This window comes from Ischnura elegans, chromosome X (genome assembly GCF_921293095.1).
Source record: "Ischnura elegans chromosome X, ioIscEleg1.1, whole genome shotgun sequence".
NCBI classification, from domain to species: Eukaryota; Metazoa; Arthropoda; class Insecta; order Odonata; family Coenagrionidae; genus Ischnura; species Ischnura elegans.
Window position 1 is genome coordinate 24,049,703 of NC_060259.1, and position 24,113 is coordinate 24,073,815.

General features: G+C 39.7%; 1 protein-coding gene across 3 annotated transcripts in view; it reads right to left on the minus strand.

The window, feature by feature from the left end:
- Window positions 1–24,113, minus strand: part of LOC124171628 (solute carrier family 41 member 1-like) — a 151,456-nt gene that overhangs the window by 91,171 nt on the left and 36,172 nt on the right. The window contains exon 1 of one of the 3 annotated variants that reach the window (XM_046550833.1): window positions 6,412–6,576. The exons of 1 other annotated variant lie outside the window; for it this stretch is intronic. The gene's annotated coding sequence lies outside the window, so the exon portion shown is untranslated. Of the gene's footprint in view, window positions 1–1,797; window positions 1,988–6,411; window positions 6,577–24,113 lie in introns of those variants that run through there. One more of the 3 variants, XM_046550834.1, reaches the window with a different exon arrangement.

A 24,113-nucleotide genomic window follows, 5' to 3' on the forward strand; every position in this document is an offset into this window, starting at 1 on the left:
TATTTCACCTAAAAATACAAAATTGAAAGGAGGCTACAATCGCTATCATACTTATATATATTCTTGAGCATCATACAAGAAAAATGGCACATAAAATCCCAGGACTAGGAGTGAAACCCGAGTATTATCCCTTCTAGGAGCATGCAGATCTGAAAAGAAGAAGTATGTAGCACAATGAAAACTTTTCTGGAGAAAATGGTACCATCCCACGATACGATCCGCCGATACATTCATCGTGAAGTCCGAGTATAAGCGGCACTGGAGGAAAACTTGAAGCAAATTGCCGTCTAGTTAATGGCCGAGATGCAAATCAAAGTAGCGGAAATGGGGGATCTTACACTCTAGCTAGTTGGCTCGTGGGGCAGAACGCATATCTTGGCGCGATGGTGTGGGGCGGTCCGAATGCCAGGCTGTGTCGACGCACGCGTAAATTTCCCCGATACCGATGGGGCACCTCGCACTGATATAATAGGAGACCTTGCAATGGACAAGAAAAACACATGAGTTGGAGGCAAGTGGATAGAAAACTGTCTTGATGCGTAGCTTGCGCGGCAGCTTATAGAAACGGGGAAAAAGAAGTATGCAGATGTGGAGAAGTCATTTGTTTCATAATGAGGAACACAAAAGCAACTTTGAAGCAAAGAACACACAAGGTCTCCTCGTATTCGAGACATCCTATCGGAAAAATTTTTGAGTTACTACGACTCTGATTTTCTTTGAAGGCTGATGGAAGCCTTATTCTATTCGCAAAGCTGAATGGCAGATAAGTAAAGTTGTAATATTCTGTGCATTCTCTCGTTCACCTCCAACCTTGAGACAGTCAAGTGATTTTGTAAATTTGTTTTGCCAATGTAGTAGTTTCTGCCGAGACCTTCAATCGCAAAAGCAATTGTTACCAAAATAGCATCGCAGCGTGAAAAATAGCAAATAAAATGGACAGAAATATATGAAGTACTCCTAATAAAAGCCGCCTGTTTACCACTGGATTTAAAGAGAAAAATTGGTTAAATGTGGTATTCGTGAGTCAAGAGACTAATGTCCTATTTCATAACAACACATTTCATTGCCTCTGATGCTGATTCGATGTTGAAAGACGCTTTAGGTACCAATGAGGCTCGCATCTAACCAAAACGCAAAAAAGCATCAAGTTTCGGATGTGGAACAATAAGTGAATTTATATTGCTTGTCACGCCAATTATGGCTGCACTCTTTACTTAGGATAATACATTTTCACCAACCAACCTATCCGTAAAAATCAGCAGAAATATGAATATATCCCGCGTGAGAAACGTTGAAACGAGACTATCGCCGCCACCACATTAAAATTCCGTGGTATCGTAAACAAAGAATGATGCTGTGAATTTCCATAAATTATAAATTTCTCACTACTTAATTTAAATAAATCACCCGGGTATTAGTGGTATTAAGCAGTAAAGAAAAAAATTCTTAGTTACTAACATCACAATGCACATTCTCTGAAGCTGCTTTGAAGACTCTGGCAAAAATATGGCTATTAATCAATGATTTTGAAAAGATTGAAGTATCAAATCAAGAAATATTATGTCAATAAAAAGTTACGGGTGCAAATTAGCGGTTTTTACATAGATAATCATGAAAATCGTGGTAGCACTTTCATCAAGTGCTTGAAAATATTACGTGTATGTTCACCACACGAAATAGAATGAAAAAATAACAATGTGAATTTATACCTAAACCTATAGGTAATCCGGAAAACTAAATTTCACCAATGAGGGAAGAGAAGGCACTGCCACCAGTGATAGAAACCGATTTACTCACCCTGGAGTCTAGTTGCGCGATTGTTTGTGATTTTCTCCGCTGGGTGGCTTGAAAAGCGCGCGCATCCTTTGGTTCACCTCCAACCTTGAACGACTATGGGCATCGTGGTTCCATTCATGAGACCACTCACACCGTGTAGCGTATCCCAAACACACACTCCGAAGCCGTTGCGAGAGCACGCAACCCAACCGATCACACTCAATCTCCAAGCACTGACACGGCCGCGACGAAAGTGAAATCCGACTCCTTGAGTGGGGCGCGAGTGAGCCTTGCTTCATCCGGTCCACATCTGAAGCGGCGGGGAGGAGAGGAGGCGGGCCAGAGGTGTCTTCCCTTCGTTTCGCGCCATTTCCGCGAAACAAGCCGGGCGAAAGCTTTCCAATGAACGAGCAGGAAAACCCGCGGGATTTGTCCGCGCAAATACCACGCGCGTGAGACACGAACCGCGTGTCGTCATAGCTTTGCTCTTCCGCTGCGGAACCGGTTTCAAGAAGCAGGCGCAAGAATGACTCATTTTCGTTCAAATTGAGAAAATTCATATTGAGAAATTGAGAAACAGCCGCTTATCTATGCCACAATTCGGAGGGGGCGGATGTTTTTCCGGTCCTTCCCTTTTATAAACCCCATGACATTTTATATTTGCATTACGACTAATATTACATTGTATATAAATGAGTTACACTGTATACCGCGGCTTTGCTCTCCTGCATGGATAATTAAGCTCTCATTCTACGATGTTTTTAATTTTTGTTTACTTTCCGCATTTAAGGGTGGCTGGCCCTCTCCTCTCTCCCATGTACGCCCCTGACATACGGTGCGGCGAGATCACGGTTCACTTCCATGAGGGGGATTGTGACTTGCATGCTAAATATTTCGATGGTGAAATACAGCGAGACAGAAAATGAGGAATTCTTTAAAGGTCTTAAAATAAGATGATTCCTATTAAAAATACAGCTATTTATGTATGACCATGAAAATATACAGCATCAGATAAAGACATATTATGCTAGTCGAAAAAGTTAATGGACCTGAAATTATGTACCTTCATTATAAATGACCGGATGGTTACCTTCAGTGCGGGATAGATCCTCACCGAACTGATTTATGGTAATTTACTGCATCTGTTTCAAATTCCATTGTCGGTTTAAGCGTTGAAAAACAGTGTGATTGATGCTAGCATACGCAGCGCATTGGTTCGCCATAGTTTACTGTTCATGGTCGAGGATCCGCTTGGGTCACTGAGCAGTTGAGGCCCAACCAATTAAGTGTGAGATTTTTTGTGGACGTGCTCAGAATATTCAGACTGATATGATTTCAACTGCCAAAGCAGTGGGATGCGAAGGATACTGTTACGACATTTTCAACGATGGGGTGTTTTAAAACAGTTGAAGCCTGCCATAGCTACCGCTTGCACATTTTCAAAGGATCAAAGTCCATGGAACAAAAAGAGGCCCTTCGAAAATAATTCTGAAAAGGTGTTTCTCCTCTGTAGGATTTCTCCATGACTTCGCGCACTGAGGAAAATGGCATACAGCAGTGATCCTTTCTGTATGCGTCCAAATTATGTACAAATGCTCAAGGTGTAGGATGCAAGAAAACGATTTGCACAAAATCGTTAACAGAAGGAGCAAGCGTAAGATGGTTTTTAATGGAAGCGATCCAATGGCTGAAGGAATAACGATTTGTATTTACAGCTTTTGAAGTCTCTCGTGCGTTCTCAAATGTGATCTGGATAATGTCTTCGTTAAAAATAAATACCACCTAACAAAAGTGTAGACGACCCGCATATTTATGTGATCTGAGAATTCCACTTTGAATATTTTAGCGAAAGTAATGCTTGATTTACTCACTCATGTAAAAAATCGAGACATTTGAGGGACTCTATCGTCTAAACAAAGCAACCAATTTCAAAGCAACAAGAAGCATAAGGGAGACCCTTTATTTCTACGTTGGATCAAATACTTAAGCAAACCCTATCTCCCCAGTGTTTTTTGTAATTATTTTTTTCTCAAAAAAGTATCCGTTCTTTGCACGTAAATTCTTGTTGCGCAAAATTGAGCGTATAGGTTGACAGCTGACAGCTCAACTAACAGTTACGCTACAAGGAAGCTAAATCTATTCCTAAATATCCGCAGAATAAATTTTTTATACCTCTAAAATTAGAAAAGTATTATAAAAAACTGAAATAAGTATCTAAAACCTTTGAAACCAACGGCGCACTTGAAAATTAATTGGTACACTCCTATGGTAGTTTCCTACTTACAACTTAAATCATTTATGTGGTAAAATCAAAATCTCCTCAAACTAGGGGGTCTTCCTTTTTTTTACAAACAGTGGTTCAAATACCTAGCCCTGACTCTGCTTTGAGCGCGTTGCAAATACACAGAAGTGGCGCAGTTCACTAATCACAAAGCACCACAGAAAATTTTTGGAGAAAAGGTTGTGGTTCCACAAGGGGTGAAGAAGAGAGAGGATTCCAAGCACCTAGATTTCTCCCGAAAACGCATTACGACGATTTTACTTTTATGAACGGCAAACATACCATCTCATAAATCCGAAATATGGGTGGCTGGGCTAAATAAAGTGAAGAATAGGACAGATTCAGAGCGGGCAACACATTTTCACTGAATTTTCAGTATCTTACTCAAATACTCCGAGAACTCAAATTACAACTGACATATTCTCACATTAATATCGTGAGGTTTCCCGTCATATCTTTAATTAAACCTCTCTTTCCCTTGCGAAAAAAGTAAAAGGGTAAATTGCGAACTTTCCGAGCGAATACATTTACGTGAGAGGTCTCACACGTAGTAAACAATATCCTTACCTTTGAATGCGGCAAGAGTGCAGTGTCGTTTGGTGACAGTCAGCTAGAGGTGGAACACAGGCAGGCGAATGAAACAGCCACAATTTCTATCTAGCGACGAACGGAGTACCTTGAGCGTCGATTTCGATGCGGAAATGACTGACAGCTGGTTGTTCATACATTAAGGTAACGGGAACCTCTTGTTGTTGTTAATTTTTACAACGTACCACGAGAAAAAATCTTTTTCCGCTGGAAAAAAATCTTTTAATATGTCACCTCTAACATTAATGTCATAGAAATGCTGACAACTTCAAAGCGCTTTTGCACGCGCGGATCTGAAAGTAAACCGCGGACGCTGATGATTAGAGGCTGAGGAGAAGAGCGAAATGAGAACGCGTAAGTGACGCATTGGAATAATTATGCTCGATTGTTTCTAAATGGCGTACAGTTGAATGGAGAAGATTGCCGTGTGGAATGCAGAAACTTTAGTTCCATCTGCTCCATCCATCATTCCTTAACTTGATCCTTCAATCCGAGTACCTACTGAAACAAACGTTTGGCCAAGCAAAACACCAAAATAAAGCTATGAAATAAGTTACACGAAGTTTGCAGGGACGCATGTTCTAATGACAAATCCGTTTAACTGCTGGCCTTCGACATACATGCATTTTATACGTACAACTTCAAGATTCACTTTTTTGCTGAACGATCATCAAGAATAAAACGTGAAATCCTGTGATGCAACTGATGGTTACTCTCAGAAAAATCTTTCGTACTCTATTTTACAATACTTGATGGTGGCTTTCAGCTTCCTTCAAACTTCAGCGAGCACTTTGACGACCTTCATCTCATCGGATAATGCAAGCATTAATTCTTCTCAATTGTCATCACTATTACTATTTTTGTCTCTCACTCTCCATACTAATAATCGTTATATATACTCCCTCGTCCGATGTAGATGACAGAAAAAACCAGGATGCTGATATTTGCATAGGTTAATCTTAAGGAATTTTACGTAATTAAAATCCTCGGAGAAAAACTTCATAATCCACCAATAACACTCACGAGCACATTACTCATAGCTCTCGCTGTAGCTTCACGCTTGGAGGAAAATCAAGTTAGAACTGCCAGTTTGCGGGAAGCGTGTTGGAGAAAAATGTAAAAAATAGATCCATTGGAAGGGATCGAAAGCCTTCGGAGTGGTGGTAGGTGTCATTGGTGGCGGATCACGATCACGGGAGTGTCAAGGTGTGCGGACCGGAGCACGTGCAGAAGTGGGCAGAGCACGCGTGGGGATTTGACGGGTGAGCGACCTTGGCGCTGTGAGCCATCGGTCCTCGCCGGAAGAGGTAGCATGGCGTCGCCTCTCTGCGGCTCCCTCGTCGCCGTGTCCCGCCCGCGGACACACCGGCAATCCCGCGGGCCTGCATAGCCCCGGTCCGTCACGTGGAAGCGTGATCTATACAGCCATTTCACTCGCTTGGTACGCACTCAAAAATGTGCGCAGGACAGCGATGAGCGCAGAGCGAGGCAAATATTCCCCAAATGCTTGCAATGGAGTATCTGCACTCGCGAAGAAAGCATTGTAAAGAAATGAATCCGATAGATTTCATCATCGGCGATATGCATTTTGGTTCGTAGCCGTTATCATATTCTATTTTCACGTGAAATGGGGATGGCTCTACCGTCAGCGTCGCGAATGTCGACTTAAAAAAAACCCATTTCGACGCGCGGTGGTTGACAGCACATTCAGCGTCCGACTGGAGTATCTCCTAGAATAATATTTGCGGCGTCACTGATCCTCTTACCCGCCGGAAGAGGTGGCCTGGCTTGGCTGCAGCTCCCTCCGGCCTCCTCGGCGTGTCCGGCCAGCGGTGACACCGGCGATCGCCGCAGGGTTGCGGCCCGCGCCCCCGGTTCGCCGCGCGCGCGTTGCTCCCGCGGAAAAGCGACCTGCTTGCCGCCGACGGGTTCCTTCGGGTGCTGGGGGGATCACTGGGGGGTGGGGGCGGTATCGGCGGGGGCAGTACGCCTGCGGCCGGGAGGGGCAGCGCTGTCGGCGCGCGGCCGCCCACCGCCGCCGCCGAGAGAGAGGAGGGGGCTGCGGAGGGTGCATCTGGAAGGGGGGCCACCGCCAACAGGAGATTCGGCCGAAGGGCTGAGGGTCAAGCAGTGTGGTGGACCCAAGGCTGCGGCGTCCGCCAGCCGCGGGCCGCATCACGGAGAGGTCTTGCGGTCGACACCCGGAAGAGAGCGTGGGGGATCGGCGGGCGACTACTCACGAGCGGAAATACCTGACAGGCTGACAAGATGCACCTCGACTTGGTTGGAACTGGTATCCTAGGTTAATAACTACGTTCATTAAGTATTAATATCGGCGCTTGATTATGTACCCTTGAATTTAGATACGGCTAACTACGTACGCAAAGAGACCCAGAAAAGCTGATTGCTGACGTTGGTGACTGGGAGCAAATATTAGTAACCATATCCATAGCATACTACTATCGGCGAAGAATTCTGTTCGCTTGAATTTTGATACGATCTACTACTTGCGTAAATAGACACAGAAAAGGTAATTACTTTCCTCATTCAGCCCCATGCTGTTTAAGATGCAACTTCTACCTCAGAAATGCATTTGGATAGTATTTAATACGGTTGTAACGAAAAAAGCATCGGTTTTTTAGGATAATTCTTTTAGTGAAACACTAACCTCGGTAGTCCTTGACTCGTAAGCAAGTTCTCAATAAACTAAAACAAACCATCGTAATTATTCAATATACATTATTAATATGCAGTAAGTTCTGATTGAATAAATTTTGCACAAATAGAGCTGACATGAATTTTGTAAAATGTGGGCAAATCAATCCTGGAATGTCGTAAATTTCAGTTATTGGCAGCGTTTTAATCCTGATGTCCTTAGCGTTACTGTACTATTCACACGTTTCTAAATTCAGCAAGTGTATTTGATCTGAAACGATTGATAGTTTGATAAACTGATAGTAAGATCATGTTACATCAATACTAGAAATTTTATACAGTTCCTTAAAAATTTGTTTGCATAATTTCCAAGGTATTAATGGAGGGTTTCATTAAAATATAAAAATGTAGAAATTTTATAGAATACAGTAGCAATTTTTAAAGAAGTTCAGCAAACATTCCCAGAATGTTCTCTTTCTTCGGATAGTTTCTCATCTTTTTGCGCGCAAAAGTTGAATACTAAAAACGGAAAATTTTATGGATGCATAAAAAACACTGTTGCGAGATCACTGATCTCGCAGCCGTGGAACACATAAAAGATTAAAATTTATATTTTTCTCTTCTTTGTCACGTGTTATATTATAGGTCACGTGTTACTAATGCATTTAATGCCCAAACAAAGTGGGTGAACTGCAATGCTTTCACATTTACCCTGCATTACCACAAAAGAAAATGTGTGCAAAATTTCACGCAAATATCTCAGTTGAAAAATCTACATCTACATAATGCAACTTTGTAAGCGCACGATTTGAGTCCTGGCCTTCAGCACACGTGGAGAAGTGACTTCTGGGCCGAGCAATATAACCCTCGTGGAGAAAAAGTTGACTTACGACCAAAATACGACCTTTTACTTGGGGTATATGATATGAATTCGTTTCACCCTGGCCTAAAAACGTCAAGCGCAGTACACATGAATTACTTAAAGTTTGAGTTCTCATTCTACGCGTATAGCTCCAGAATTGCCAGTCTATTCCATATACCAGTGGAAAACTTTTTCTTCGTCCTTCCGGCAGCTGGCAATTCAAAATATATTTTATAGTGAATCAATGACCTGTAGATTTTGTGTGAAGATAGACTGCGTATGAAATGAGGAAAGAAATGAAGAAGAAGAGAAAAGAATAGGGGCACTACCAATGGGTGGCACAGTTTGGGAATCGATTTAAGCAGCAATCGGTCAAGCAGGCAAATTGGTCTAGAGAAATATTTTATCCAACATAATAATGCCACTTGGAAACAATGGGGTATACAAATGCGGATGTGAAATACTATCTTAGAAAAATAATTAAGAGAAATAGGTCCCTTGAATCAGGTAAGTAATACCATAGAATAATGGAGATGAGTACTGCTCTATGGAAATGCTTATATCGATTTTCTCTTACTTTTATGCAGTCTTTCATGACTAACATCTTGTAGTAGAGTGCCAAAGGTTAACCGCTGTTATATCGTGTAGAAGGGGTAGGTATACATAAGGAAAGGGAAATATTATTAAGTCATAGCATGAAAAAGTAAATGAGTTAACACTCCAAACACGGGGGCACAGAGCTACGCAATCGTAACTTGGGACGATCTCAAAGTTTAAAAACTTGGATTTTCAACAAAAGGTTAAAATTTAAAAAAATGCATAAAAATGAAATTTAATGTTATTGCAATTACAAGATGATGCACACTGTCTACCCTGAAAAAATCCCGACCATCTTCCCAAGGTTTCCCGAGACAACAGTCTAAGCTCTATTTCTAAAGGTGTTGTGTTCGAGGTTCAAATTAAGAATTCAAATAGCCCAAGATGCGTTCTTCGGTAAGGATTCGGGCTGAGAAGCAATTATCATACTAAGAGGAATACTTGGAAAAAAATATTGTGGAGGTAATTGATTTTTTAAATGTCAATAACCTCAAGAAATTCTGCGAAAATGATGGGCGTTATCTACTCATTTGAATACTCATAGGAAGTAATATTCCAAAATTGAATTGGTGATTATAACAATCAGAACCATTGTTTTTTTGCGTTTAAGCACGTTTTTGAAGTCATTTTAACGAATAGACACCATCAATATCACCTCCATTCATCTAACGATGTATCGAAGTACTTACGATCAAAATATCTTCGAGGAGTAAGATAAAATGTTAACAATACGCTGCTAAATGAAAAAAATTACTTAGATCAGACAAAATGTTATGCAAATAAATAAATTAATCATTCTACAGTCCCAATAAGTTTTTATGAAATAGAAATTATTTATATGTTTCAGAGTGTAATAATGAGCAATAGTACACATAATATAATCTAAAACTAGAACATTGATTTAATCTCCTTAATAAAAATCCTGAAAATGACTACCCTACTTTTCAAATTACAGATTTTTAGCAAGAATCTAATTTCATGATTTTATCCGCAAAGAATAAGCGAGAATGGAAGTCATTAAATCTTAGTTTAGAGAGATCATGGAAAATATTATTTGCTAATGTCACTCTTATAAGGGATCAATAGCTTTATCCTTTTCCAGTGATATTTCTCGAATTTCCCCACATCCTGGTGAGATGGAATATTTCTCCATCAGCTCAAATTTATGCTAACTTATGAGGCGAGGCAAGAATTTCTCCGGGAGATCTTTCCCTTTAAACTCGGTAAGTAACGCCGTGGAGCGGTAAACAAAGAGTTCCTTGGCAAAGAAATCTTTTCTCATTTAAGTGATGCAACCAAGAGTATAAAAAGCAGTGGTTTCCACAAGGAACTTGAAAAAAAGAACCCTTCCTCCCACAGCAAATCATCATGCTAGATCTGCACTTACTGTGATTGCAGAGATAGAAACTGGCGAGGAGTCAGATAACACGTAAATTTTCAACTTAAAGGTGGATAGCGATATTTGGGGGAACTACAGACCAAAAAACATAATCACAGAGTCACCAATACTGTGTGCTCTACACACTTTTAGTCGTCTGCTCTATGTTTCGACACTATACGCTATGTCTCTTTTAAAGGTTAGGAATAAAGCATAACCTTTTAGAATGACATAGTGTGTAGTGTCGAAACGTGGGTCAGACCCTTAAAAAATTGTGGAACATAAAATATTAGTATATCTGTGATTATGTCACCTAAATATTAATCCTGACATCTTTTTTGTGCTAAATTGTAGTTTGGCTTCCAACTGAACATATCACTGCGCTGGAGTCATTAACAACGGAATTAGTAACCCCAAAAAATATTCAATGAAGAAATCGATGAAAACAACATGCTGGCGAGGGAAATAGGGCAAGCGCAAACATTTGTCAAATCATGCTACAGCCTTTCGAGATGGGATGAAAGAGTGGTCATTACCGTACCTAAATTGAATGAGATGATATCGATAAAATAGCGTTTTGAAAAACTTCTATAGAACTCGAGGCCAAATCGTAGGCAATGCGTTACTCAAACCTTTCATCTTGTATATTATTAGGACAATATTCTCATATATCTACAAAACGTGTGTCACCGGTATTAATTTTACCATCGACGGTGAAAAGGCAAATGGGAATGAATGACAGTGTCCCCAGCTAATATTAGGCTAAAGGATATCTTGTATTTTCCACGGCGATTTTATATATTTTCTGCCTTCTTCCTAAGATGGTTAGCCGTAAAAGCGATGTAATTGCCTTTGAAGTCGTTGGAAGCCATATTTCTTTCTGGCTTCAGTACGGTAGGATAGTTCTTGCACTGATCACTCGTGCTGAAATACATTTTTCTTGGTTTCTAAACAAGGAGGCATTGCAAGCATCTTGACTCACCCTCTCCTAACAGGCTCATAATCCGTGCTTCACACGATAGTCTTCCGCTTTGAAGCGCCGAGCGTGATGACAAAAGCCTGTTTGTTTTCCCACCCTTGGATGGCTTCCTTTCGGTTGCACTTCGTAATATTTGTCTAAGGTCACAGCTTCTTATGTATTGGACTTAAGGTCGCATTCAGGCATCAAAATACAAAGTAAATAAAAACACATTTGTGAAATGATATTTCAAAATTCATTGGAGCGATATAAAAATACAGATAATAATAAGGATTTTACGAAAAATGTTTACTTCCGGCCGAGGTTTTTTTTTCTGCTAACGCTGCTAGATAAATTTATTCATAACCATACCAAATAACTTAATTTTAATTTTGGTCATATACTTGCAATCGTATTCTTTGAATTGAAGTCGCCACTTTAATTTTGTTCATCACGGTGGGACTAAAGAAGATTTGCTCCAGGAGACGATTCAAATTTTGTTTAAGTTATTTTGCATTTGTTTCCAATGAGGGAACCTGAAACCGGGAACTTATAAGGCGCCTTATCCATTGACGAAGTTCAATTTCCTATTTATTTATTAATTATTTACTATATTTATTATATATAGTATTTACTAATTTCTATTACAACAGGTACTATGCAGGTTAGTCTAGGTTTACATGAGGCATTTAGCAGACCGCCGAGGCCAATTTGTACACTCACTTCCCACTTTGTACATTCAGTTCATGAACGAACCATGTTAACTTCCTCATTTCCTTGCTCAGCCAAAATCCTTCCCCAAAATCACCCTTTGCTTCTGCATCCCTTCCCTCGACCAACTCACTCCATTTGCACCCTCCGTCCACTCCATATCCCGACTCGCTCCATCACCTCACCCACCATGACTGGAACTCTCTCGGCCTTTTATCTTTCCATTCAGTTCGGCTTCACAAAGGGATCGTCCAGAAAATGCTTCATTTTCAATTGCGATAGAGATTGAAAAATATAGAGAAGGGAAAGAGAAAAAAAAACAATAAAAGAAAGATGCACATTCAACTATAACTACATTTTTATTGATGCTAAGTACAAATTGAGTGTCATAATGGAACATGCGCCGTGCACTTTTCCTTGTGTTGAAGCAGTTTATTCAGAGACTCAGTCAGGACTTATTTTATTACTTTTAGTTCGTTTTTGAACTGATCTCCGTATATAATTTTTTAATTCTGAATAAAAATCGAGATTAAGTTTCAATCAGAATACAAGTGTTATTATATTGCATTATCATCTGGTTCTAAGTTATTCTGAAAATTTCAGCTTCATATATAACTGCAAAGGGGGTTAAAATTGACTTGCAAGATTTGAACCGGACAAGACAACAAACATACCGCAAAGCGAGTTCAAAAAACACTGTAAAATCAAGAGACCTGTCTTCTTCCGATTTCCGATCCGTACCTTACTTCTCGAGCTATTCACGACGGAATACTCTCAGGCCTTGACCCTTGTGTGAGTGAGTTGTTGACGTAACGAGCTCATGCCGAGCATGTCACCTCTCCTTGGTGCTGTATTTGCTGTTGCTGTTTGCGCCCTAGCGAGCGGTTCATTAATTCAATTAAGGGATCTCCATGAACGAGTAATGAATGAATCAGAACTCAAATGACGTCTCCAATTCATGAAAAGTGGGCAGCAACTTAAACATTGTGAATATTGTTTTGAACTTATGTGAGAATGGCTGAATAAAGAAGATTTTTACGTGGAACCTTATCTTTCCCTTCCAACTATCGATTTCAGGTTTAAATGTCAAAGTCCCGGGACTCGCCATGGGGGGTGAAAACTTTTATAACCACTTACAATATAAAATGCAACAAATAATTATATTAATCAGATTGGTCGTCATTAAATGTGAGCCTAATGCGGGTCTACCATTAGTTTAGCCATATGGCACAAAACACTATTCGAGATGGTCAAATTTGCAGCGTGATATATAACCCTTGAATTATAAGTATGGAAAAATTACGTAAAAGGCAGATAAATAATTACCGTATGTATGATTAAGTTTAGCAAAAGGAGTACTCTGTGCAAAAGATAAAATTAAATTTGCCTAGTCAATAATCTTTTCGTAAATTGTTGCATCGGGCCGGAAATATTTCTGCATGGAGCACATGCTACATGAAGTAATTTAAAAATTGATGAGGCAACTTAATTTTCAATTGAAAATAAAGAAGATAGATCATGTGATTAACGCTAGAGTAAACTTTATTCGACTCACTGATTGGTGTAAAAGCAATTTAACACAAACCTAAGGTTTTAAACTTTGATGACGGGGCAAATAATTGACAACCCGGTAAATCTTAACTAAATGGGTATTACCGCTTCGTTGCTAGGGAAAACTTTGCTAAAAAGCCGAAAATAGACTGATATAAAGCTTAAAAGGCTGGTGATAAAGGAAAATAAATCGTAAAAGAGGATTGAATGAAACAATAACAGAAGCTTTCATTTAGTTTTGCAACGATATTCATTTTTGTTCAACATTTCAAGGGCAGGCAAACTAAAATAGCAATAAAAATAAATATTTTTGGAATTCTATTCCTTTCTCGGAATAGAAAACGTTCAACTAATTGAATAAAAACAAAAATGAAAATTTATCAGTGAAAAAGTATTTTCAATATGCCTATAGTAGAGATGTACCTCCTCTCGAATAACGAAGGCTCTTTATCAGTGACATGGGCTGAACACCGATAACTCAAAAATACAGCCTAAGCGTTAACCCTTTACTGCGTCTTGCCTTGCGTTTTCGTCTGCGTATCGGGGAATTAGTTCCCTTACCTCATCCAAAAAGCGTTCGCTACGCCTCAAGATTTCTTCATCTCCAAATATTTTTTCCCTTGGTTTGCGGGGTGGGTCCACACCTTCCCCTGCATCCTCCACCCTTTGGAAGGTCATTTAACTCAGGCCGAAGGCTAAGTTAAGCGACCGAGCTGTTCTCGCAGCTAGAATCTGCTGCGCGCTGGGTATCAGGCAAGAAATGACAAATATTTTTATATAATACTCCACAAAATCGTTTAAATTAAGCTGGTAGTAATATGCAGCGCAATACAAGAAGGTTGTATTGCGCTGCAAATACTGAGTTGGAGGGACCGCGGAGAATGTATCCTTGCCTCGGCCCCCTCACTGAGCCCTCGACCTACCGAAGGCGCGCGCGGGCATCTTAGCGCTCTGGAGATGTGAACCGGGGGGAAAAAAAGAGGTCAGCGGAGGCGGGGAGGGGAGGAGGAGGGCTTCGGGAGGGGTACGCGCCTTTGGCCCGGAAACTGTCCACGCACTGACCCCCCCCCTCTCCTAGAAGCGATTACGTGTGAACCAGACGCGTTGGCCAGAGTGAATGCTCAATCGCCTCAGGGCCTTGAACAATAATTCGCAGCCGCATCTAGCGGAGACGGCGGCGCGGCTCTCCTCAAGCGCGGGCCGCTTCGTCGGCCGCCGAGCGCGGCACGGACGGTGCGGGGGCGGCCGCGCCTCGGGTCCGAGCAAAATCGATAGAGCGCCTCGGTGGTGCCTCCATCCGCTGGGCGCCGCTCGCGAGGAGTGCCGCGCCGCCAGGGTGCAGGCCCGGCGTGGACCGCGCCGCGGCGGGAGCGGAGAATGGGGTCATTCATGCAGGCCAAAAATCGCAATTTATAAAAAAGAATTCGACGGACGAAAAAGTTAAGTGACGACGAAAATAATCTTCCTCATTCAACCGCTCTCTTGTAAGATAAGTAAGACGCGTAAGTTGCTGCCCACTTTCCATGAGTCGGTGACGTCATTAAAGTTCCTGTTCATAAAATCGTTCATTGAGGGAAGGAATCGCTCGCAAGAATGTAAGCAATAAAGAATCGCGTAAGGCCGCTGCGTGAGGCCTAGACGTAGCGGAGAAGCAGGAACCCGAGCGGCAGAAGTTCGCCACGTCAACAACTTAACAGTGAGAAGGTTATGGCCGCTGATTTTTGGAATTGAATATATCGACATATATGCGACGGATCGGCAAAGAGAAAACTAATTTATTATTCTATTAAGACGCTTCATTCTTATTACATCATTTCTTCCTACGCGACAAAAAAGTCATGTCACTCAAGAGGGCAATGTACAATACAAGCTTCATGATGGATTTCAGATGTAAAGTAGGAAACACGTTTCAATTAGATGTTTTATAATGTGCTTTGCATATGTTCCTCCATTGTCTCCACCGCGACAGCAACGTGTCCATAAAAAGGGATGAGACGAACATATTTGAGTTGCAATACACTTCTTCTTATCCATCCGTTGTAAACATGCTGTTATTTCCGCTTTGGATTTTTTTAAATTATACGTATTAAACTATTTCGAATGTTATAAGGAAATTAAATGTAGCTTAATGGCAGTGCTTCCCGCAAAATATATTGAATCAGTATCCGACCCTGTGACAATGTATTCTAGTTCGGTCTTCCGATCAAATGTCACGAACTCTTTAAAGGTTGACTGAAGGCGACACTTCATCTAGTCTGGAGGTGTTACAACGAATGTATTTATAAAGGCATATCTGAGAGGTTTTATTTTGGATTTACACAATAATATTTCAAATGATAAATTATTGAATCAACATATCATCATTGTTCAGAAGCTTCGTGTTTCTTCCATCATTTTCTGCATCGTGGCCGAGACATCTTGCCAAACTCATCCTCGAAAGCAAGACGTGTCCCGCGGAGTCCGATACAGTTCTAATGAAAAGTAGAGAACACTTTTTCCCACAAGATTCTTTTCCGTGTTTCAAGGAGGAATGTAGTGAAAACACGAGTTTTTACTTTTAATAAGAAGGGTATCGACAAAATAGTATAAACAGTTTCAATCCCGCGTATGAGCCTTAAAAGATGTTTTTGTCACGATGGAGGAAATGATGGAAGAAATACGATGCTTCTGAGAAGATTGAATAATGTGGCATTCGAAATCGGTATTTAGAGTACTGCACGAAATAAAATATACATTGGAGAGCTCCACTGATACTGATATTTTAGATGGAACGTTGAGTAAAGATTGATTCGTTTTTCATTAAGAAAAATAGCATGGACAATTACATTATCAACCTCAAATATTTCGAGACAATAAATTCCTAACTTCAGTATTCTTTGAGGACGTGAATTCACTCTTTGACTGTGACTTTGCTGAAGCATGAGTTTTATCAGCTAATATTACTAATTGAGCTTCCATGGAGGAGCTAACCAACAGCTTCTTTAATATGCTGGGCGATTGATTTCAGGATCAATATGGTGGAATTCTTTTCGTCACAAGGATAAACTACAAATTTCCACCGCAATTTTCTTGGCAGCAATACGGATTTCGTGTAACAACGAACCGTGACCATGCTTATCATATTAAATCCCTGAAAATTTCGCCATGTTTCCCAGTAAAAATTTCCAACTGCTATAATATTCATTCACAAATAACCTGAATATTCATAAAGCCGAACAAATTTCTCAAATGATTCCAGTAAAATGATAAATTAGTTCCACCGCCACAAAATTATTCCGAAAAGCTTACAAGGGAGCTTTCATGTCGAAAATCGTAGATCCTAGAATAGAAAACGGAACTTTCCTAGTTGGATTCATTAACTAACGAATATTTCAAATCTCTGATCACTACATCTAATGCTTTTATCAGGGAATTGGTGTTAATATTAAGGGAGGGACGCATTCCTACGCATTTTTGTATAGCGAGTCTGCCAGTCCCAAAATTCCCCACCGAACTCACACTTAGCAGCGAGGAAACCGTACCAGACGTTGAGGTCTTCAGCCGCTAACACTGAAAAGAATTTCATCCTCTACTTGGTACAATTCATTTGCCGTCAATTTTATCTGGAATTTAAATGCTATAATTGGAAAACATAACGGTAAAAATTGAAGAGATTTTGTTGAAATAAAGATATAAAATACCACGGTATTTGTCATCGAAAGCATTTAACCAAGTGGTACACCATATGGAATTTATGACTCAAATGTATGGTAATCATCACCAATACTCCGTAAAAGTATGTCTGAGTGGAAAATAAATATGATCTGCAAGGGGAAGAAATTTTAGGGGGGATTGCCATTCATGATCTTTGCGCTCATTTGAATATCCCATTATACCTATTATTAAATCCCATCTAAAGACAATTTATGCTCCAAATAAAGATTCTCTAGTCTAGAGATCAGTTTAGGATAAAAATACTTCTAACTGCTGTGATATTCATAACTTCTGAATCCCACAATATCATGAATACCCTCATTGCCAATGTAAACCCAATAACAGGTTAAGTACATGCATTCATAAACATGGTGGTATGCTTATACGAGAAGTTTATATTGAACTGAGAAAGTGAGCTGAAAGAAAAAATAGATGATTTTTTGGAGACGAAAATTTACAGGGAATTGTATGAGTGAAAAATTATTAACAATTGGGTATCACGAATTTTCTAAAGTAGAACAATTACCTTTCAAACCCTGGATGATATAAATCACACTTGCTCCTGGAAACTCTTGAGACCAAATTCCGTTAGAAAAGATATTAATAGTTAAGAGGACACGACGTCTATATTACATAAAGCAATCTTGAACTAGTGGTTGCGGTAAATTACCGTTACCGCAACGCAGTGAAGGCCAATTTATTATTCAAATGTCTCAAACGAAAGATCGTTTTTAATGATTTCAATGTGAAGGTTTCTGATCATCAAATAATTAATACCTAGCCTAGGTGATAAAATAATTTACGTTTCATATTTCACTGAATTCACTGTAAAAACGCTGATGAAAACTAAATCGATCAATAGATGACTTTCTGCCAAGATTTTTCACATCTTTCGTCATTGTAGCTAAGTTTTTTTTCTTAGCACAAAGAATGATTGAAAATAGGTTTTATTTCCAAATTATGCTCTTCCAGGTATTGCTCATATTTCACCATTTAGAGTTTCCAAGATCTACTAAGAAGCCACTTCATAACCTTGCTGACAACAAACGATGCCAATATTAGTTTACGCTCACGCGTCAATCTTTCATACGAGAGAATTAAGAGATTTTTCAGGCCTTTAAAAGCCGTCTGAATTTATGGTTTTTCCTCTAGGTGCATTGAGTATAGTTACTAATTTCATACGACGTCAATGAAATACAGTAAAACAAATCAATGAAATTAATGACTATTTTTTCCATATTTTGTTGGTGTTTAATAGATTTTTCAGATAATGGGCCTAAATCATGGCTAAATATCGGTATGTTTGCATCACCATGTAGAAGATGAGTCGTTATTAACAATGAAAAACTGCAAATTCTGAATTTAAAAAAAAATCAGGTTGAACTTTTTTTAAATCAACTTTTTGATAAATACATCTTTTTTTACATGGGGCTCATGGAATTTAATGGCGAAGCATATATTTTAGAACCTTAATTATGATAAGATATATTTTTATACAAAGATAGTAAAACCAAAATTCTGTTTCGGCCTGATCGTAATTTCAATAATGATAACGCGACCGGATGGCAAACCGAAACTCGAGTAAGATAAGGATTTGGGAGCAGTAAAACTCAGCGCACGAAAACAGGAGACTGAGGAAAATAGTATAGAGGGAATGATGCTCGGCGTCAAGTTGAATTGCAATTAGAGGCACAATTACTTCGTTATTTCTTATAATGAGGCGAAAGATAGCCAAATTTCTATTGCGCCCGAGCTCTATTATCAACTGGAGTGAACAAGGGATGTGATGAGAGACAAAAAACACCATGACCACTTCCTTTAGTCCATTAGGTTGTTTTGAAGCTAATGAACAAAAAACGCAGCCGCCTCAGAAATTATAATGACAACCACAGCCGTGGAATTGCCTATTACGGATCTCTGGTCAATTTTTCTGGTAACAGTCCCTTGTTAAAGACGAGATTGATAAACACTCTTCGGAGGTACCCCTATTGTAGTATCTTCAGAGTTCCTTCTTATTTAAGTTGCCAAAAAGGCATTAGGTTAAAAACATAGGAAGGATAGCAGAAAATAGACCCAACCTTGCTCGGTGAGGTACGTAGAAATAATTCATAAAAATTCATTAGATAGGAATCCGCAGCTCGTCCATTAATTTATTGATACCATGAGTGACTCCTCGTACAATTAATTGTAAACCACAAACTATCCTATAACTTTTGGTTTGTACTTACCTGCTTTGTATCTTCTAATAATTTTAGCTCAGTTTAGAAGTAGAGAAATAAATGAACATCCCAACTCAGAGTTTTTAATATCATGATTTTTGAACGCTGGGGATAGGAAAAACCAGGCTCCACACCCTTTGAAATATACTGACTAAGGCAAACCTTAAATAATGCATTCTATGGAAATCAATTCTACCTGGGGTTACTTTTTGGTGATTTTGCGACCACTTCATAATTTATTAAAAATAAGTTTCAATCCACACTTAACATAACTAGTAAATCGTTTCAACTTTTCGGTCCTTTTCAGCACTTCGTTAGCCCTCGTTACGGGTACAATGTGCCGAAACCTGGGCCAATTTATTAGCAAATAAGAGCGTATTTTGAATAAATTTATGATAAAGGCCAATTAATTGTGGAATCCACAGTGAATATCTTTCCCTAACTCTTGTGAGTAGTTAGGCTAATAGCGTTTAGCAATAACTTTAGATAATGGACCGAAACAAATTCGGGTGCTAAGATCAATTTAAGGCTAGATTAAATCATTTTTTAAAGACGTCATATAGGTTATCACCTTTATAAGAAAAACAATATCAATACAAATGACGGAGTACTACTGAGAGCCACAAATCTGTTTCGAACACTAACACCTTAGAATCTTCTAGGATGCTATTATTGTTAACCTTGGAGAATTTAGTAACTTACGCAATATAATCGGTTATAGATAAGCTATGTAAAAATTAAATAGGCCCCCTAACCTGAATATTTGCAATTCATATGCCCGTGGCCTACTTTGGGATGAGCACCCAACAAAACCAACCAGAGTTGAATCACTCAGTGTTATTAATGTCATAGCGAGCGATCATTAATGGAGATTTTAATATTGGGCATTGTGTGTTTGGATGCTTCGCGATTGCGTTTCATGAATATTAATTTTTTGGGGAATTCGAAAAAGAATATCTCACATTGTGAGAGGTGTTGCATATAATACAGGATACCTCATGCGCGAGGGCGAACTTATACTTTGAGCCAAATTGAAAGGGAACTTCGAGCGAGTTTCAACAATGTGATAGCACAATCTCTCCTATTTCAAGACTAATTATTCAAAACAATTACAACTGCACATTTTCATCCAACCTTAATGATTTAAAACCTTAAAAAACCCATATTATTCAATAAAATGTCGAAAAGGCTGGATACCCAAGAAAACCGTTTCCATGCTAACTGCAAAGTGTATCCTAATAAAAATGTTTTCGCTACCATAGCTCAGTAAATAAGGAGTTGTGACCCCATGCCTATAGGATATAAAATGCTTAAAATTGTCTCCCCTACAACCTTCTGAAGCATTGCAGATTCCTCCTGAAACACCCTCGGGTCCACACCAAGAACCACGCCTCTGGAAGGGTTGGGATGTGCGCGGCGGGTAGTACGGCAGGTGACGGGGAACGCCACGTGTCACTTGGGAAACCTCCCAGGGGAGCGGCCGCTCTTCGGCCGCTCGTGCGCATCGGCGACACGAAACTCCAGCCCTGATTCCAATACGTTCGAAGTTGGCTGCTCAAACAGCCGACTTGCACGCCTGGACAATGACTGCAAAGTACTGCGAACAGCATAGCGCCCTCATAGTGCTTCATAGCCGCCGAAGAAAGATCTGGTGCTTTCCCGGCCGATTTATCGGGTCTCCAGCTATCCATTATTCATAGAATATCTATTTCCTCCATTTTATGATGACATATTTAGTATTTCCGGTAATCGATGACACAATATTCGAGATTTCTCACTATCGCCCAAACCTAAATTATATAGCTTAGACTATGTAAATATATGGGCTGATAGGAATTAGTTATTTGCCGCCTATTTCCATCCGCTGCATAGTTGAGCGGGACGCCCATAAAAAATGGAAAGCTTTATTGTTGGCAGTCTCCCGTAACTAAGTCGCGGCATCTTCACTGTCTTATTGTATCATTTAGATGTCCAATATTTTGTAGGGATAGACCCACACAAACTCCTTTTCGCCCATGACTATTTATTATATCCATGACTGTCATATTTAACGAGTAAACTTAATTTCATTTTTAATTTTTTAAATTTGTTTCAAAACAACTTAACTTAAAGATATTGCACACTTCCTCGTCACCTGTCATACTTTTTGCCGCGTACATCCACGCCCTTAGATGAGGTCCTCAGCACGGACCCGCGCTCTGCAGACAACTGCACCAACACGTTCCTCGCCACCTCTAATGACATCACCAACTCATGGCTCATTCCCACATGCTACGATACATTGTAACGACATTATTAAAAATTATTAGTTTTAGGTATGCACTAAAACTTATTTATTCATTTTATGGCATTGGGTTTTATCTTAAACCACCCAAAATTTAAAAGAGATATTTTGAAAAGTTCTTCAGATGTCAACCATATTAAAGTTGCATCCAAAAAACAGCCTGCTTTGAAACACACCCGGCCACTGGGGTAAGTTCGGAAAGAAAAATATCCGCTCCTTAATGTGTTCATATTACCGCCGTTCACGCGGAAGCCCAAAAATAGACGCATCACAGCAATGGCCCTGGTCACATTTTGCAGCGTTCATTTGCGAGACTTCCGATTTTTTATTCCGATTCCAAATTCCATTTCCAGAAAATGTGAATGCCTGTTTTTTTGTGGCCGTCTCTCGATGAAGTTCAATCGGGTGGTTCGTTCAGACCCGAAGTTCTAACTCTTTCAAAGAATGCAGAAGGGATATATAGGTTGGGCACAAATTGTTATCTTCTTCTTCGATGCATTATCTCAAAAGTATAATATAAATATAGCTCAAAAGTTTCTGCCAATGAATCATGAGTTGGTGACGTCGTTAGAGGTCCGGTTCGATTACTCGTTCAGAGATAATCGTGTTGATGGATGGAATCGCTTACGGGAGAGTAAGCAAGAACAAACCGCACGAGGCCGATTCACGGTACCTAACTGAGAGACGGGTACGCGCGTGACGTCAACAACTTATTTGAGAAAGGCCTCCGATTTTTCACCGTGAATAGCTCGGAGCGTAGGCGATGGATCAAAAAAAAAGGAAACTTACGGTCCAATTAACTTGCCGAATTCTATCACACTCGAAAATGCACAAAAAATTGTGAACGATCCCATTGGCAGAGCATATATTGAAATCTTCGATAATGTGACACTATGTACAAAATACGTAAATCTAGCACATGTAAGCTAATGTTGGTAAAAGAAAAATAACTCTGATGAACACATCGATATACTTATTTTCATGAAATAACTCCAGCCTAGGATTCATCGGTTAAAAGTCATAACCAAGGTGTCGAACACTGGAAAACCTCGTTTCCGGAGCCAACCGCTCAGTGCCATGTGGAACTCGCCCATAACCTTTTAACCACTGCAGAGATTACACGGTGGAAACATGGCATTTGAAAGAGATGGATAGGCACCGCTGGTGCGGGTATTTCCGCTCACGGGCAGGGAATCCTCTCGAAAGCCTTCAGCTTAAAATTCAGAGGGTTTTGGGGGCGGGAGGCAACACAGGTTATGAGGAAAGAGAAGAGACTGCTCGCGATGCAAGGTTGCAATCCATTTGCATGATAATCGGACTAAATCATTAACACTTGAGTCAGTGATGGGGCCTTCGTCCTAGTCATTATCAACCCGAACTCCCTCTCTTATCTATGAAAATACTACCCAAAATGAAAAATAACAGGACACCGTTTTATTTTGTGTAATTTTAGCATATTGATGAAGGAAAAAGAACACTTAAACAAACATCGATGTACACGTTTTAATAAAATAACACCGGTCCAGGATTCGTCGGCTAACAGTCAAATCAAGGTGCCGGACCTAGCAAAATACCAACGCATTAATTTCTCAAATAGAGGTACGGGGAAAGGAAATTGTGGGATTAGATTAAGGGGTGGGGGAGAAGGCGAGACATTGGAAGTTGACGTCAGCAAGGTACTGAGAAGTTGGAAACTGAAGCAAAACACTAATCGGTGTCTGACTGTCACCAATTTCGGTTTGTATCACCTGGTGATTCCCCACCTTCATTTTATCCAAACCCGTGGACTCTATCCCATATCCCTCGCACCCTAACTGAAAAATATTCGTGTTGGTACTTCGCTAGTGTTTGGTACATTGATAATGACAATTAGTCGTTAAAACCTGGTAACTTTCTACTTAAAAACCGCCGTGGAAAATAAAACCTCATCGGTTTATAAGTAGAAAGTGTTTTTCAATACTACATAGGTGTTTTTTCTCGTACCATCCATCTCGTTTGATTACATTTGGAATATATGACGAGCCTTGAACTTTTATCAACACTGCAGTACATATTCATTTTTGGCGTTTTAAATCAGTTATCCCGCGATGCTAAGGTGGACATAGCAATGATTAATTCACCAAGGATTCAGGATTTATTTCATCGGATACGACTAAGCGTAAGACATTTTTTTGGTAACAGATAACCATGGAAAACCGCTAGAAATTCCAGCAAATGAGCTTATTTCAGTCATACAGGGTTGATTTTACCAACCGTCAATTTGAAGCCAATTCAAAATAAATTTTTCAAATTAAAATTTGAAGCTAATATTTGTCTAAAGAAGTGAAATAAACATAGAAATATAATACCGCGCATTTTGGCAGATTAGGGTCCGTATCTTTACTCGTGGATAATATATTTAGTTATTCATAAAATATAATAATAACAAAATAAAAAGTAATAAAAATAATAGCTCTGAGATTCATAACTGACGCCAAAATATTTTCAACGGGCAGTTTCTTTTTTTACTTTTGGTCCCAGACATTAAACAAAAAAGTGGAATCAAATGACAAATTAGAGC